Source organism: Mustela erminea, chromosome 4 (assembly GCF_009829155.1).
Source record: "Mustela erminea isolate mMusErm1 chromosome 4, mMusErm1.Pri, whole genome shotgun sequence".
In the NCBI taxonomy this organism is placed as follows: Eukaryota; Metazoa; Chordata; class Mammalia; order Carnivora; family Mustelidae; genus Mustela; species Mustela erminea.
The window spans coordinates 84915050-84933035 of NC_045617.1; the positions used below are offsets into that span (position 1 = coordinate 84915050).

The window sequence follows — 17986 nt, forward strand, 5'->3', positions numbered from 1 at the left end:
ACTATGAGTGAAGTGGATCATTTGCATTTCCTTTATTGTGACCCATTTATTTTAATTAGTTAATTTGGAGAGGCATTTTCCTCTTGGGTGGTTCTTTTTCTTTTTATGTGTAGGGATCCTCTTTATATATTAAGTAATTAGCTCTTTGTGATATTAGTTGTAATAATCACCCTGGCTCAGTTGTTGTTGTTTTTTTAAAAGATTTTATTTATTTATTTATTTGACAGAAAGAGATCACAAGTAGGCAGAGAAGTAGGCAGAGAGAGAGGAGGAAGCAGGCTCCCTGCTGAGCAGGAGAGCCTGATGCCATGCGGGGCTCCATCCCAGGACCCTGGGATCATGACCTGAGCCAAAGGCAGAGGCTTTAACCCACTGAGCCACGCAGGTGCCCCAGTTGTTGTTGTTCTAAGTTCTTTTTATTTTTAAACCTGTTGGTGGTGTTTTTTGTACAGTTCAGGATCTCTTAAATATTACTGAATCCATCAGGTTTTTTTTTTTTTTTTTTCTTTAAAATACTGTCAGGGTTTGATTCATACTTGTCTTTACTTTAACATTATTTAAAAAACTGTATTTTCTGCAAGTACTTTTGTGATTTAATTTGTGTTTTAATCTTAAATTCATCTAGATCTCAAATGAAACACTGCACTAGAGGATGGTCTTGTTGAAGGGATGCTGTTGCAGAGCCTCGGTGCTTACCAGATAGAGCAGATGAAGGGCTCCACCAAAGTTCCTAGTAATAGGAACTAGCCTTTCCTTAGACTTATTAAGTTACACACTTCTGAAAGGATTTGATTGGCTATTACCTATACAACTCAGGGAACTGGTTCTCTGAATTTTTGGCTGAATCAATTCAGCATCATCTGGAGGACTTGTTAAAATACAAACTGTTAAACCCTGCCTCCAGAGTTCGATTCTGTGGTTATGGCGTATAGTCTGAGAATATCTACTTGTAGCAAGTTCTCAGGTGATGATGATAGTCTTGGGACCACACTTTGAGAACTATTTATCTGGGATCTGCGGCTTAAACTCTGGATCAGAAGGTGTTGAGTTCACATCCCTTTTCTGGTATTTATTAGCTCTGTGATTTGGTGCAGACTTTTTCTTTGTTGGTTTGTTTCTTGTTTCTTCTCCCACCCCCTCAAACTGTATTTTCCCTTTCCTGAACCATGGTTTATATTTCTTAAAGCTGTTGTAAGGAATAAAGAAAATACTTTATTCAGAATAGCACATACTTGAAACATGGTAAACACCCTTAATAATATAAGTTGCTGCTTCGTTTAGCAAGCTCTTTTTATTCATAGTGTCAGTGCTGTTTAAAAAGTCTAAATGAGGGGCACCTGGGTGGCTCAGTCATTAAGCATCTGTCTTCGGCTCAGGTCATGATCCCAGGGTCCTGGTATCAAACCCTGCATCCAGGCTCCGTGCTTGGCAAGAAGCCTGTTTCTCCCTCTCCCACTCCCTCTGCTTGAGTTCCCTCTCTTGCTTTATCTCTGTGTGTCAACTAAATAAATAAAATCTGTTAAAGAAAAATCGAAAGTCTAAATGAGCAGCATCTAATTTTAAAACTTCTAGTAGCCACATTAAAAAAGTAAAGGAAACAGAATTAGAAAGGTGAAAATTAACTTCAACCATTTTCTAACCCAAATAAATGAAATATTATTTTAATATATAATCAATATAAAATTATTATAAGGTATTTGACATTCTTTTTTTCATAATAAGTGTTTAAATTTGGCATGAATTTTATATTTAACACACCTTAATTCAGACTAATCAGATTTCATGTGAGTAATAACTTCATGCAAACAGTGACAACTGTTTTAGACAGTACCAGTCTAAGCACTGCTCTTCACCCTACCTTTTTGGTCACTTCTGTTATGTCTCGCTTTGCTTCAGGTACTGATAACGTGGTCTAGTTAGTTATAGACATGTCAATAAAACTTCTTTACTTATGCAGAAAGAATGACCATGGGCATGGCAGGTATCCTTGAGCTGCATAATAAACTTTTCTGTCTCTTAAGAGATCAGTCAGGGACAAGGAGTTGGTATTCCTAGGAGTCAGTTTCTACCAGGAATATCATGCCATGTTGGATCCCCATGTCATCTGAAAGGTCTCTAGAGTTCTAGAGGCTTGAGTATTTCTCTTGGAAGAGTGGCTCTGGAAACCTCCTGAAGTTTTAAACAATAGCTCTGATTCTTAAAAGCATGTATTCTTGGTTTCTAGAACTTTAGCCTCTTGACTCATGGGAGAGGCACTTATGTTCTGTGTGTCTCTGGAGGTTTTTTCTAGTGAAGGCAGATCCCCTTAGGACTTGTGATTAGTTTTTCATACAGTAAATATACTTCCTGAAAGCGCCACTGTTTTTTGTTGTTGTTGTTGTTTTTGGGTAAGTGTATATATATCTGATAATTGCAATGCCCCAATCTTAATTAGGGAAAATTTTTTTCACATGCCCCTATTTTGCTGGATGGTAGCATATTTTTATTTTATCTTATTTTTTTAAAGATTTTATTTATTTATTTGACAGAGAGAGATCACAAGTAGGCAGAGAGGCAGGCAGAGAGAGAGGAGGAAGCAGGCTCCCCGCTGAGCAGACAGCCCGATGCGGGACTCGATCCCAGGACCCTGAGATCATGACCTGAGCCGAAGGCAGCAGCTTAACCCACTGAGCCACCCAGGCACCCTGGTAGCATATTTTAAAGGCATTTGGTATACTTTGGTTTTCTCTAAGTATTCATTGAGCAAATATTTGCATACCCACTGTGTGTGGGGCAGTTTTCTTGTTCATTACAGATCCTCTTACAGAGTTCATACTGTTCAACGATTGTTCACATTCTTTTCACTTTTACATATAGTAAGCAATGTACTGAAATCCTGCTAGGAAAAAAAGATTTCTGGTTATTAAACTTCTCATATTTGTTCAGCATTCTTTTTACACTTAACCCATTTGAAGATAAAGAGATGAAATGTTAAGATTTTCTTGCCCATGGTAATAAATCACGTTTGATAAAACCTTTGAATTTATAAATGTGCCATATGATTTGCATTTTTTGAAAATATTTTACTACTCCTGCTGACTAGCTTTCCTTAAATGGATTGGGGCTTTTCTTTTAAATTATGTAGTAGGGTTTGGGAACTGTGTTGTTTCCTAGATGAGACTTTTAAATTCATTCACCCTTGAAGGGCTCTCTTCTGGATTTATTTTTCTAGGCAGCTTTTACTGTGCTTGGAAAAAGAAAGAATTTTATATCTGTGCTGCCTATCATGCAGGAACAGTTAATTTATCATCTTTTGCTGCTGAGAGAAAAGTAGTGATGATTTGGGCGTGTATATATTATATGTATTATATATGATATATAATCATATATATAATTGTCTTACAATTATATAATACATATTATATAAATATAATTATATAATGTATAATTATATAATGTGTAATTATATAATTATACAATATATAACCATATTACATGTGATAATATATAGTATATATAATATACTATATAATAACATACTATATTATTATGTTATAAATTATATATAATATATAATTATATATCATATATAATTATATATAATTTATATTATATATTATATAAATATTACATATTTTTATTTATGTATTTATAATATATAGTATATATAACAAATATATAAAATATATAATAACAAATATATAAAATATATAATAATATATTCATATATAATTTATAAATATACATTATATATTTTATATATAGATTGCATATATATATGCAGTATATATTCATATACTGCAGATATATGGAAACATTGATGCCTTCACACCCATTTTTCTCCACTGCCAACTTTATAGTTTAAAAATGTTCAGACCTACAGGAGAGTTAAATAACTAGAACAATGAGTAGCTGTGTATCCTTCACTTAGACTAAGCAGTTATTAATATTTTTTAATATTTGTTTTCCTTTTCTCCTTTCCCACTATTTCTTTGCTGCTTTGCTGCTTTGCTGCTTGTAGGCTGGAGACATCCTGACATTTCACCCCTAAATTCTTTTTTTTTTTTTTGAGATTTTATTTATTTATTAGACAGAGATCACAGAGAACCAGGCAGAGAGAGAGGAGGAAGCAGGCTCCCTGCTGAGCAGAGAGCCCTATGCGGGGCTTGATCCCAGAACCCTGGGATCATGACCTGAGCCGAAGGCAGAGGCTTTAATCCACTGAGCCACCCAGGAGGCCCACACCCCTAAATTCTTTAGCATGCATTTCCTAAGAATAAGAATATTCTTTTATATTACCATAATATCATTATCATTCCTAAGAAAAACCCAACAATTCCATAATAATTCCACTTAATATGCAGCCCGTATTCACATTTCCCCAATTGTCCCCAAAATGGTTTTTTATAGCAATTACTAAAATTTTGTCTTTAATTCAGGACCCTGTCAAGATTTAAGCATTTGAGGGTGCCTGGGTGGCTCAGTGGGTTAAGCCGCTGCCTTCGGCTCAGGTCATGATCTCAGGGTCCTGGGATCGAGTCCCACATCGGGCTCTCTGCTCAGCAGGGGGCCTGCTTCCCTTCCCCTCTCTCTGCCTGCTTCTCTGCTTACTTGTAATCTCTGCCTGTCAAATAAATAAATAAAATCTTAAAAAAAAAAGATTTAAGTATTTGAATATGTCTATTTTATTTTAACATATAGTAGTTTCTGTATCATTTTTTTCTTTTCTTGTTTTTCCTGGCTTTTTTTTTTTTTAAAGAACTGAAGCCTTGCTCAAAGTTTTTGTTTGTTTATTTGTTTTTAAGATTTATTTATATTTATTTGTCAGAGAGTGAGAGAATAGGGGGAGCATCAGGCAGAGGGAGAAGTAGATTCCCCGCTGAGCAAGGAGCCCAGTGTGGGACTTAATCCCAGGACCCTGGGATTGTGACCTGAGCTGGAGGCATATGCTTAACCAACTGAGCCATCTAGGCATTCCCAGAGTTTTAAAGTTTATACCATGTCCAGCACTCCAAATTTATCTAATTAATTTATCATGATTAAATTAAGCTTACACATTTGGTTGGGGGTGCCAAGAGTGCTTTATAGATGAAATGATGTACTTATTACATTGTATCAGATGTTCCAAGGAGTACTAGTAATAGTACTGTTGGTACTAGTAGCTGCTGAGTTTGATCACTTGGTGACTATTCGATTGCTTTATTATATATACATGTGTTTCACTCCATAATTAATAAGTTATCTGTAGAATCCAAACTCACTTTTGGAGTAATTATTGTAAGGTCAAGAAATGTCCTCCCCTGCGCCCGCCCCCCACCCCCAACAACAAAAAAACCAACCCCAAAATCTAGATACTTTATTAGCCCAAGACATACCTGTTTGGTCTCATTTATGTAATTCTAAGCATAATTGAAATCATAGAAATACAACCTTCGCTAATTTCTGTTGACCTTTTAAAAATGATTTTATTTTTAAGTAGACTTTGTTTATCTTATTTATTCGTAACATGACCTGTTTATTGTTACTAGTTATAATAAAGTGTCAATGCAGATCTATCCATTTTCTTTAAAAGCTCAGGAATTTCAAATTAAAAAGTGTTTTCTGGGGGCACCTGGGTTGCTCAGTGGGTTAAAGCCTCTGTTTTGGGCTCAGGTCATGGTCCCAGGGTCCTGGGATCGAGCCCCACATTGGGCTCTCTGCTCAGCGGGGAGCCCTTCCCCCACCCCGCCTGCCTCTCTGCCTACTTGTGATGTCTGCCTGTCAAATAAATAAATAGCATCTTAAAAAAAAGTTTTCTGAAATAGTCAATAGCTTATTTTCAAACCTACCTAAATTGAAATTGTCATGCAGTAATGATTAGCTTAGCCATGTTTATATTATAGAGCACAATATAATAGTGTTCTATTTACTGTGTAATTCTGAACTCTTTGGGGTCAATTGTGGTATTTTCATTTTTTACAAAGGTATGGAAATCCTCTTTTAAAGAATTAATGTCACCAGTAAAGATCAGTCATTATTGAACTATCACTTAAACAGGGTATGCTCCAGAACCAGTGAGAGGATTTGATTCCAACTTTTTTGCACTTGTACATATACTTTTTTTTTTTAAGATTTTATTTATTTATTTGACAGAGAGAGATCACAAGTAGACAGAGAGGCAGGCAGAGAGAGAGATAGAGGGAAGCAGGCTCCCTGCTGAGCAGAGAGCCCGATGTGGGACTCGATCCCAGGACCCTGAGATCATGACCTGAGCCGAAGGCAGCGGCTTAACCCACTGAGCCACTCAGGCACCCACTTGTACATATACTTATTACAATTGTGTGTTTTGTGCCTGGGTGGCTCAGTCATTTCAGCATCAGGCATCTTGATTTTGATGCAGGTCCTGATATCCCAGAGTCTTGGCATCAGGCTCAGTGGGTAGTCTGCTTGGGATTCTCTCTCTCCGTCTCCTCTCTGTCCTTTCACCTGCTCATGTGTCTCTCTCAAAAAATAAATAGACCCTTAAAAAAACAACTGTGTGTTTGTAGTTCAAAGAACAATTTTATATGGTTGGGCATGTTTGTTGGCTTCTGTTAGGAAAAATGAAAATTATATAAGTTATAATGTTATGATCCCAAAGGTGGAGCAAAGAGGTTATTAATGTAAGTGGGAGGAAATATCCTAAAGTGTCCTTAGAGGACAGGCAGCTTATTTCCTGTAGTGGACCATGGAAATGGGAGAACACTTATTCTTTCTTTGATTTATTTTTCTTACATTGCCTTCTACTTAGACTCAGTTAGATTAGGTAGACCACCTGGTGTCTGTCTCTGAGTGAGTGGGAATATTTATGAGAAGACTGAAGCAGTTCTTAAGTGTCCACTTCTTCGATAGGGAGACTGCTTATTCCAAGCTCAGACATTACTTTTCTCACAGAAATTGCCTGCCATCACCTCCCTAGCAGTAGAATGACTAATTATGAGCTGGAGTCTTAACATTTTTCATTGTTTTGACATTGTGTGCTTGGCAGGGTGTAAGGTACTTCTTCTGGGTGTCTGTATTTATCAAATACAATGTAGATGCCTTTATAATATTAAATAAGTGATTTGTAACTCTTACTTTCCAATTTCCATCAGTAAGGCATAGCTGCTTAGTTACAAATCAGGCTGGATTAAATAAACAGTTTGTTATACCTTGTGGTTTACTAGGGTGATTTGAAACAAAGATTTACCAAGACTATAGGGCCAAAATTTTGCAGGTGCTTTTCCATGACTTGTTAGCTTTCATTTTTAGTGGCCACACTTTAGGCAGATTCCCCAAGTAGAGTGGTATACATTAGTGGCCAGCTTTGAAGTTTCCTATCTCAGGAAGTAGTGAGATGATGATCCTAATGAATATTGTTCTAGATTGCTGTATCTGGCTGATCTAGAGGTTCTGTCTTTGCTGCTGGCAGTGGTATAGCAGTTGAAAAACTGCTTTGAATGTGACAGTAAATGAATGAGAGAGTAAAAGGCAAGGGTAGAAATGGAACAGTAATATAATACTGGAGACACCCCATGGATATTAGTTCTAGTGATGTAGTGTGCTGTATCAAGGACAGAAAGGTAGCTGTTGACACCTGGCAGATCTTATTAACCAGATTTTTCCCTCCTTTTTCAGGGATTTACTTAGAAATTGATTTCTCTCAGCTTTCTAAAGTCAAGGTAAACTTACATCTTGGGTATCAGGCTCATTGGCAATCATAGGGGCAAGCATTTTAGGACTTACTATCTTTAAGCATTGAATTCTCATTCTGAATTGCCTTAAGCAACCCAAGGTATGTACTACTGCAGGGAATGCTAAATAGCCGCATTCTGTTGGTTTTCTTTTCACATTATTTCTGGGTTTCGTTTAATGGGTAAAGTTCTAGAATAAAATAGGAATTCCCATTTTAAAAATTGCATTAGGAATGCACAGTGATAACTGTTTCTTAGCCAGATTGTTGCATAATTTAATTATGCAGTGGTAAAAAAACTTTTAAAGAATTCAGTTACTGAGTGTTGATTATATATGCTGTGTACTCTACCTGGTGCTGGGGAAATACAAAAATGAATAAAGCAGAGTCTTCTTTTTGAATCAAAATTTATTTGTTAAGGGGCACCCTGGTGGCTCAGTCAGTTAAGGGTCCAGCTTTTGGTTTTGACTTAGGTCATCATCTCAGGGTCATGGTATCAAGGCGTAACCCCACCCCAACCCCCATAGGCTTCTGTGCTCAGCACTGAGTCTGCTTGGGATTCTCTCTTGCCCTCTCCACCTATCCCCACTCATTCATTCATGTACTTTCTCTCTCTCAAATTTAAAAAAACAATTACTTGTTAAAAAAAAACCTTGTGTTGAGTACAAAAAGTAAAACAAATAAGTAAAATGAGTAAAAATGTGTTTGAAATATCAGTAAGTCAGTAGGTAATTTTTTCAAGAAGATACCGTTAAATTATTCTAAGTAAAAAAAAATTTAAGCAGTAGGACTTTTACAGAAAAAGATTTTAAGAGATTTTCAGAAGTTACAGTCTCACCAACACCAGATAATCAACACAGAATATATACTTCTTTAAGATAATATTGATAGTTTTCACAGTATTTCTCTTTAACACTTATCTGATCAACACATATATGAATGGAATATTAAACACTTATATTTATCATATACTTGTTATACACTTATTATTGTCTCTCTCTCCCGCCCTCCCTCCCTCCCTCCTCCTTTCATCACAGAACGTCATGAGTCAATTTTATAAGGGGACTCTTTGAGGTTAGTAACTGCCCCATAGTTACGAAGCTAATGACTGGCAGAGCCTGGATTTAAACTCCGCAGTCAGATGTTTTAGCTTCCTTTATTTCTTGGGCTCAGTTAATCCCCTTACACCCCCCTGCCCCATGTTTTTAGTTTGATTTGGAAGAACCTGCAAAACCCAATGTAAAGTAGGGAAATGCACTAAAGTTTTTTTTCTAACTTAAATTGTAAAAAATTTTAAGGGAAAATGTGGCTGATTTCATTTAAATCATTTTCTATATATTTTCTCTCAGTCTCTCCATATAGATTTATTTCGCAATGTGTAAATATATTTATGATGTTACATTTTACTGTTTGTCACTCTGTTGGACATTTCACATACATCTGTTTATTTCCAGATTTTTTTGAATTTGTTACATCCTATGCCATTGACCTAACTTATTCACATTTGCTCATCCATTTTCCTACTTCGGATTGTTCTAGTTTTCTGGTTTTTATTATCATACCTTATGTAGTAGTGAACACTTTTCTGCATAGAATATTTTTCTTCCGTTGAATTATTTTTATAGGGTAAATTCTCGGAAGTGGGTCGGATACACTCTTGAGCCTCTTATGTTAGTGTGTACCTAACGATATCTTTATGATGTTAATTAGGGAGGGATAGATTTGCAGATCAAATGTATTATATTATTTATAAAGTCATTTTGCATTATCCAGTCACTGCATATAAGTAATAGAAAGAAGTTGCGTTATTTATATTATTTTTTTACAATTGGGAAACGTAAGAATTGTAGAGCTATAGACAGTATTAAATTAGAAGTGTTAAAGCTGTTTCAGTTTTACCATTCCTGGCACAGTCTTTTCATTTTTACCTTTTCAGGAATGTAACTGGTATATAATTCCAGGCTCTGTCAGGAAAATAGGGATGGGGAGAAAAATGGTATTGCATTGTTGGAAGAAGGTTTAGGAATGCCTTTTGACTATGGTGACACTTAGTTTATGTCATACCTTCAAGACAGCTAGGAATTTGGCCAGCTCAGATGCACAGTGGCAAAAGAGAAGAGGCTCAAATTAAAATATACAGGCAGTTCATATACCTAGAGAGCTCCAAGGTAGCTCCTGTTTGAGGTTAAGACAGCTACTGTGGGGAGAGGTAGCTGCTGGGGCAAGTTTGGGTGCCTTACGAAGCATTTGTGGTGTTTTATGCTCTAGGTGAAATGCTTTACTTCTCTCATTGTGGGCCAAGAACACTGTTTCATCCTTCGAATTTTATTAAGTGCCTGGCACATGGTAGGCCCTTAGTGAAGATATACTCATTTGAATTAAATTCATGGGTGAGCTTTGAAAAGGGTAGCTAGCAGATAAGAAGTGAAAATTTTACTGGATAACTTCAGACTGTTTGGGCAGATGCACCAAGTTGGTAGGAAGAGATTTTGGTGGATAGGTAACAGAATTGAAAGTTTACTTAGGAAGAAGAGTTGATGTTAACTTCTATAGCTTCTTCTGTTGTTGTTTTAATTTAATTTTTTTCTTTTTATCTTTTGACCCTCTTCACCTATTTCTCCTAAGCCCTACCCTCTGTCTCTGGCAGTTATCTAGTCTGTTCTTTGTATCTGCGAGCTTGCTTTGTTTTTGTTTTTAGATTGCATATGTAAGAGAGATGTACAGTGTTGTCTTCCTCTGTCTGACTTATTTCACTTAATATAAGTGAAATATAAGGGTCTATCCATGCTGTCACAAATGGCAAGATTTCATTTCTTTTTTATGTCTGAATAATACTCCAGTGTGTGTGTGTGTGTGTGTGTGTGTGTGTGTGTGTGACACACGTGCGCGCACACACACACCTACCCCTATCTTCTTTAACCATTCATCTGTTGATGGACACAGGTTGTGTTTCCATATCTTGGCTATTATATATAAATATATAATGCTGCAGTGAACATAGGGGTATACGTAATCTTTTCAAGTTAATGGTTTCGTTTTCTTCAGATAAATACCCGGAAGTGGAATTGTTGGTTCATATGGTAGTTTTATTTTTAATATTTTGAGGAGCCTCTGTGCCAATTTCCACAGCGGCTACAGCAGTTTACATTTCCACTAACAGTACAGAAGGGTTCCCTTTTTTCATGTACTTGCCAGCACTTACTTTTTCTTGATTTTTTAATGATAGTCATTTTAACAAATACGAGGTAATAATCTCACTGTGGTTTTGATTTGCATTTTCCTGGTGATTAGTGATACTCACATCTTTTCGTGTTCCCGTTGGCCATCTATATGTCTTATTTGAAAAAAATGTCTATTCAGATCTTCTGCCCATTTTATAATTTTTTTTTTTCTTTTGGGCCTTTGAGTGATAGGAATTCTTCATTATTTTGGATGTTAGGCCTTACCTGATAGATGTATCATTTGCAGTTATTCTCTTCCATTCACATAGGTTGCTTTTCATTTTGTTGATGGTTTCCTTTTGCTATGCAGAAGCTTTTGATTTTTATTTTATTTTTAAAAATATTTTTTATTTGTCAGAGGGCGAGAGTGAGAGCAAGTACAGTACGCAGGGGGAGCGGTAGGTGGAGGGAGAAGCAGGCTCCCTCTTGAACAGGGAGCCCAGCGTGGGGCTTGATCTCAGGACCCTTGGATCATGATTGAGCCAAAGGCAGACACTTAACCACCTGACCCACCCAGGCACCCCTTTGTAGAAGCCTTTTAGTATGATGTAGTCTTACTTGTTTATTTTTACTTCTGTTGTTTTCGCCTTTTGTTGTTGTGATTATGACTTTTGGTGTCAGACTCAGAAATCATCGCCAAGACCTATGTGTTCTAGTAGTTTTATGTCTTTAGGTCTTAGGTTTTCAAGTCTTTAATCCATTTTGAGTTGTGCTCATAAGCTGTTGTGGCATGGTGTAAGATGGTCAAGATTCATTTTGCATATGGCTCTCCCAATTTTCTCAGTACCATTTGTTGAAGAGACATTCCTGTCCCTCTTGTTTATTTTTGATTCTTTTATAGTAAGTTAATTGAGCGTATATGTTCAGGTTTATTTCTGGGTTCTGTTTTGTTCTGTTGATATATGTGTCTGCCTTTTATGCCAGTACCATATGCTATTTTGATTACTACAACTTTGTAATGTAGTTTAAAGATTTTTATTTATTTATTTGACAGACAGATCACAGGTAGCCAGACAGAGACAGGCAGAGAGAGAGATGGGGAAGCAGGTTCCCTGGCCAGAGAGAGCCGGATGCGGGGCTTGATCCCAGGACCCTGGGATCAGGACCTGAGCCGAAGGCAGAGGCTTTAACCCACTGAGCCACCCAGGCGCCCCACAACTTTGTAATGTAGTTTGAAATCAGTGAGTGTGATACCTCCAGCTTTTTTCCTTCTCAAGATTGCTTTGGTTATTCAGGGTTTTTATGGTTTCATGCAAATTTTAGAATTACATCTCTTATAACTTTGAAAAATGCCATTGTTAGATTGCTTTGAGTAGTAAGGACATTTTAACAATAATGATGCTTCCAGTCCATGAACACAGAATATATTTCCATTGATTTGCGCCATCTTAAACTCCTTTCATTAATATCTTGTAGTTGTCACCTACGAGGAGGTCATTTGGCTCTTTGTTTAAATTTACTCATAGAAATTATATTTGTTTTGATGAAACTGTTAATTGTATTGTTTTCTTCATTTCTCTTCGTGATGGTTTGTTATTAGAGTATAGAAATGCAGTTGATTTTTCATGCATTGATTTTATATCCTGCAACTTAACTGAATTTATTTATTTTAATGGTTTTTTTTGGTTCTTCAGGGTTTTCTATATATAATGTCATGTCATCTGTAGATAGTGACAGTTTTATTTCTTCCATCCCAGTTAGTTAGGCTGATTTTGTTTCTTTTTCTTACCTGATTGCCCTGAGCAGGAATTCCAGTACTGTTTTGAACAACAGTGATGAATATGGGCCTGCTTGTCTAGTTCCTGATCTTAGAGAAAAGGCTTTTTACCATTGAGTGTAATATTAGCTGTGGCTTGTCATAAGTGGCCTTTATCATGTAGAGGTATGTTCCCTCAGTGCCCACTTTGTTGAGAATTTTTGTCATCAAAAAGCCTTGGAAAACTTAAAAACATACAAAACCCTGCATATGAATGTTAATAGCAGCTTTATCATAATCTTCAAACACTGGCTGGAATCAGCCAAGTTATTTTTCAATAGATGAATGAAAAGATAATCCATGGTACATTTATACAGTGGAGTATTACTCAGTGATAAAAAGAAATTAGCTCTCAAACCACAAGAAAACATGGGTAAATCTTAAATGCCTCTTGCTCAAAGAAGCTAATTCTGAAAAGGCTGCACTTTGTTGTGGAAAATGGAAAACGAGAGTGAGGGTACAGAGGTCGGTGGTTGCTGGGGTTTGGGAAAGAGAGGAGGAGGATTGACTCAGTGAAGCATATGGGAAGTTCAGGGCAGTGAAATTATTCTGTATGATATCAGAATGGTGGGTGCATGGCCCTGTGCATTTGTCAAAACACACAGAACTTTACAGCACAGAGAGTAAACTTTAATATATGCAAATTTAGAAAATCATTTAGGGGATTTGGAGAACCCAGGGTGGAAGATAAATGTAAGAAACAATTTCATTGAAGTGGGTAGGAGAGAAAGGTGTTGACTTAAGTAATTCTGGAAGTAAGTGGAGCCTGTAAGACCAAAGGCAGAAGGTGTGCATATCAGTACTACACTCCAGTTGATAAAGTTTTTTTTCCCATGGGGTACAGGTTAACAATTCTGATACTGTGCTATATACATATACTGAAATTGAACAATAAAATAAATGGATGGGTACTAGTTGAAGCCAGTTTTCTTTTCACTGTTGGAGTTTGCAGATCTGTGAGGTGGTGGTGGTGGTTAGAATGGTCTGTGTGCTGATGGATTAGATTTGGAAACAACTCGTGTAGCTTATTATAGGTGGTTACATAGAGAAATGTTATATTATGTGTACACACAGGTTCACATACACACTTATATTTTCTTGCTCTGTCAGCTGAGAGGGCCTTAGAAGTAATGACATGCCAGTAGTGACAAGCGTACCTAGCACCCAGATCTTGGTTTTTAATATCATTCTCCAGTAAGGGCTTTTGGAGAAACAGCAGTTCCAGAACAGGGCAGGAAACATGCAAGATGAGCATGGAGTGTATTGTAATGCCAGAAAGTAAAGGAAGTACTTAAAAAATAACCTCCCAAACCCACAACGATGGGACCCTATCAAAGGAATGGAGGAGCTGACTGAAAGAGCTCCCAGTAGCTAAAGCTGAAGCTACTTGAGCAACAAAATGAGTAAGTAGTAATGGATTATAATGCAAAGTATAAAACTCCATCAGTCTATACTGATACAGTTAGTAGTTGATTAAATAAAGTGGCAAAAGAGAAATTCATTGTACATAAGAATTCAAAATTATTTATGGGAGATCTTACTCTCTCAAGGAAGGTGAGCCTAAGTCTCCAGCCTGTAAGTGCCGGCTGTGAGTAATGACTTCCAAACAGTATAATATATAAAGAGGGAAGGGGAGTAGCTTTAAAATGGAGAAACTTTATAAATATACCCTTAGCCAGGTGATCAAGATTAACATTAGCAGTGATAATTGATACTGATCGCATGTACCCTTGATATGATGTAATGACAATGATGGCTTACATCTATGGTCTTTGGCCTCAAGCCCATAATCCCAGTTTGACTGAGAAAAACACCATACAAACCCAAACTGAGGGACTTACTCCAAAATACCTGAAAGTACTCTTCCATCAGGGTTATCAGAAACAACTTTCATTCTTAAGAGGACCCTAAGGAGACATGACAACTAAATGTAATGTGATTAAATGTAATATGGTGTCCTGAATGGGATCCTAGAACAGAAAAAGAAATTAGTAAGAGTTAAGGAAATATATGAATGAAGTGTGGACTTAAATTAATCCTGTATCAACACTGGTTCATTGATTTTAACAGATAACCAAATTAGCGTTAAGATGTTAATGATAGGTGAAATTGAATTCCATGTGTATGGGAACTCTCTATACGGTCTTAACTTTTCTGTAAATCCAGAAATGTTCTAAAAATCCTATTAAAAAGTTCTTGAGTGACACACAGCTTGAATTGCTTAGACTTATCCCCCGATGGAATTTAAAATTTTTATTAAAAACAAAAGCAAATTCAGGGGTGCCTGGGTGGCTTAGTGGTTTAAGCCTCTGCCTTCAGCTCAGGTCATGATCTCAGGGTCCTGGGATCGAGCTCCACATCGGGCTCTCTGCTCAGTGGGGAGCCTGCTTCCCCCTCTCTCTCTGCCTGCCTCTCTGCCTACTTGTGATCTCTCTCTGTCTATCAAGTAAATAAATAAAAATCTTTAAAAAAAAAACAAAACAAAACAAAACAAAAGCAAATTCAGATAACAACTAACAAAAAAAGTTCCTGTGATGATCCTAGAGGTTCCAGTATGAGAACTGCCTTGATTCTCATATTATTGCTTATAATACCCAAGCAGCTTCTTTTAATTAATTATAAATTCCTTTAATCTAATTCTGAAATTGATAAATAGAAACTGGTTTTCATATGCCCCCTCCATTACAAGCCATTAAAGAGCAAAAATTGAATAGACCCTGACTCTAGTTCTTGTTCTGCTACATTGTGCTTAATATTTCTTTATTTTTATATATCAGTGGAGTGCTCATAAATGAAAAATTATAGACACTGAATCTTCCTTTGATGCACTGAATAAAGCTGAAAGTTTGCTCTAATTACACTTGAAATAGAACATGAAGAACGCAGGGTAATTTAGAAATGCAAAAATGTATGTATATCTTTTGGCAAGGGAGAATTTTTAATCTCCCAAATAAACTCTGAGCTTTTGTGTGGAAAGCATTCTGATGCATCTTTTTTCATTCTGCTTAAATATATCATACTCTCTTGACTTGGAGAGAATGGTGCCAATTTCCAGTTTGAATATTCTCCTTAATCCTCTAGAATCAAAGCTCAGCTACTTCTGAAAGTAATTTAGCTGTTCCCCTCTTCACAAGTCCCATTTCTATAACTTCTGACCTTGTGAAAGGTAACGTGCCCCCTGAAACTGTAGCTAGGTCTGAGAACTAAAGGGCTTGATGCAAATGCATCTGGTGAGACAGTCTGTGTTCTGTTATAAATGATCTCCATCCTGGTGCTCTTTCTCGCTCAGTTTATTTTGTGTTTCTGAGATCTTTCGACAGAGCAGAGCAACATAAGCTATATTGGAATCTTATCTTTTAGTGGGTTTTTGGCCCTTTGTGCTGAGCTAAAGATTATAGAGAGTATATAAAGTTACTTCCTGTGCCATAAAATTACATGCTTGATATTGGCACTTGCTCTTTTTTTTAGCCATTAATTCATCCCATGGTCATAGGCAAATATCCTAAAATTTTATGATGTAGTACGGTTGGTGTAGTGAGATATTTGATTTGTCTAGTTCTGGAAAACCTTTTTTAGAGCATGGATAAACATGTATTTGTACATTTCCATAGCTCCCAATAATCTCTGTAGAGGAAGAGGAATAAAAGTAGAAGGTAATGGGGTACCTGGGTGGCACAATTAGTTCAGTGTCCGACTCTTGGTTTTGGCTCAGGTTGTGATCATGGTTGTGAGATTGAGCCCTGCATCAGGCTCCTCACTTGGCATGGAGTCTTCTTGAGGTTTTCTCTCCCTTTCCCTCTGCTACTTCCCTACCCTCTCCTTTTCTTTCTCTCTCTTTAAAATAAATAAATAAAATTTTTTTTTTTTAAATGGAAGTGACTTCTTTGTCCCTGGGAATAAAAATTAGTATGCACACAAAAGAAATGAATAGTGGCTATTGGCTTGAGTTCTTCTCATCCCTTTTCTTTGGTATATAATATGAATGTAGAGTTTAACAATCATGTGCTGCTTTCATGCTTGATTCTTTGGATATTGTTTATGGTTCCCAAACTCACTGAAACTTTAGAGCTTAAGATTTTAGATTTTATTTAAAGTGGCTTAAATTCTACTTTTGATATTTCTGTTTCTCTTTTGAAATAGTTGACATACTGGGCCTGGGTGGCTCAGTGGTTTAAGGCCTCTACCTTCGGCTCAGGTCATGATCCTGGGGTCCTGGGATCGAGCCCCGCATCGGGCTCTCTGCTCCACAGGGAGCCTGCTTTCTCCTCTCTCTCTCTGACTGCCTCTCTGCCTACTTGTGATCTCTGTCAAATAAATTAAAAAAAAAATTAAAAAAATAAAGAAATAGTTGACATACTAAAGAGCAGACAAGACTAATTCAGATCAAATTGCTCAATGATAGTTTGGTTATTTTTGACATGAGCTAGATTTTAATATCCTTGAGGGTAAGAGGTTGTAATATCTGACCAAATGCTTAACAAGTAATACAGTGGTTTTTCAGGAAAATGTACCTTTTCCTCTCTTATGACAAGACCTTTGCTCTCTTAGGGAGAGTGAAGATTTAGCTAATTTATTGTATTACCCAATGGGTTTCATGCAGAATCTGGACATTTATGTTTATATCTCTTTTCCTTCTGCCTTCAGGAGCATCCCTCAGTCACTGTTTATTACAGTGGTTCTCTGTAACCCAGCCATCATCTTCTGTATTCTGAATGAAAACACTCTTAATTTAGTTTTCCTTTGAGACTCTAATATTAATGCCACCTAACTTTCTCTTTCTCTGAGTTTTCCTTTAAATTTGTTATATTAGACCATAGAATGACTAAGGCTCATAATTCAGCTTTCCAGGGGGCAGGTTTTATAGTGGTCCCTTGGAGGAATTTTTTAGTATTGTATTTTTAAAAAATAGGGTAACATGTTGGGTGTAGAATATGGAAGGAAGCTATGGCAGAGGCTTCAAATTAATATCCAAGAACTTGAAAAATACTCAGTTTGGGATCTTGTGGTTATATAAAACTTGTATATTATGAAGTTGATTACTGATAGCAGATATTTGGTAGACTCTTAGCAAAGGAAGAATCTAATTTCCAACACATCAGCTCTTAGCAGCCTTAGAGATGTGATTGATGTTCTTTCTCTGTGGGATTTCTTTCCTTTCCTTTCTCTTTCCTTTTATTTGTTTGTTTGTTTGTTTGTTTGTTTTGGGCATTATTTGTTCAGGTTGTTTTAGAATAGCAGCAGTATCCTGATAATATCAAGGCAACATACTATCGTAGATCCAAGTCTTCATCTGTTTTTGACAATAGGAGCTGCTCATTCAGATGGAAGTGAACAATATTA

General features: G+C 36.6%; 1 protein-coding gene across 2 annotated transcripts in view; it reads left to right on the forward strand.

The window, feature by feature from the left end:
- Nucleotides 1-17986, forward strand: part of ZFAND3 (zinc finger AN1-type containing 3) — a 337147-nt gene that overhangs the window by 166976 nt on the left and 152185 nt on the right. The gene's annotated exons all lie outside the window — the stretch shown is intronic.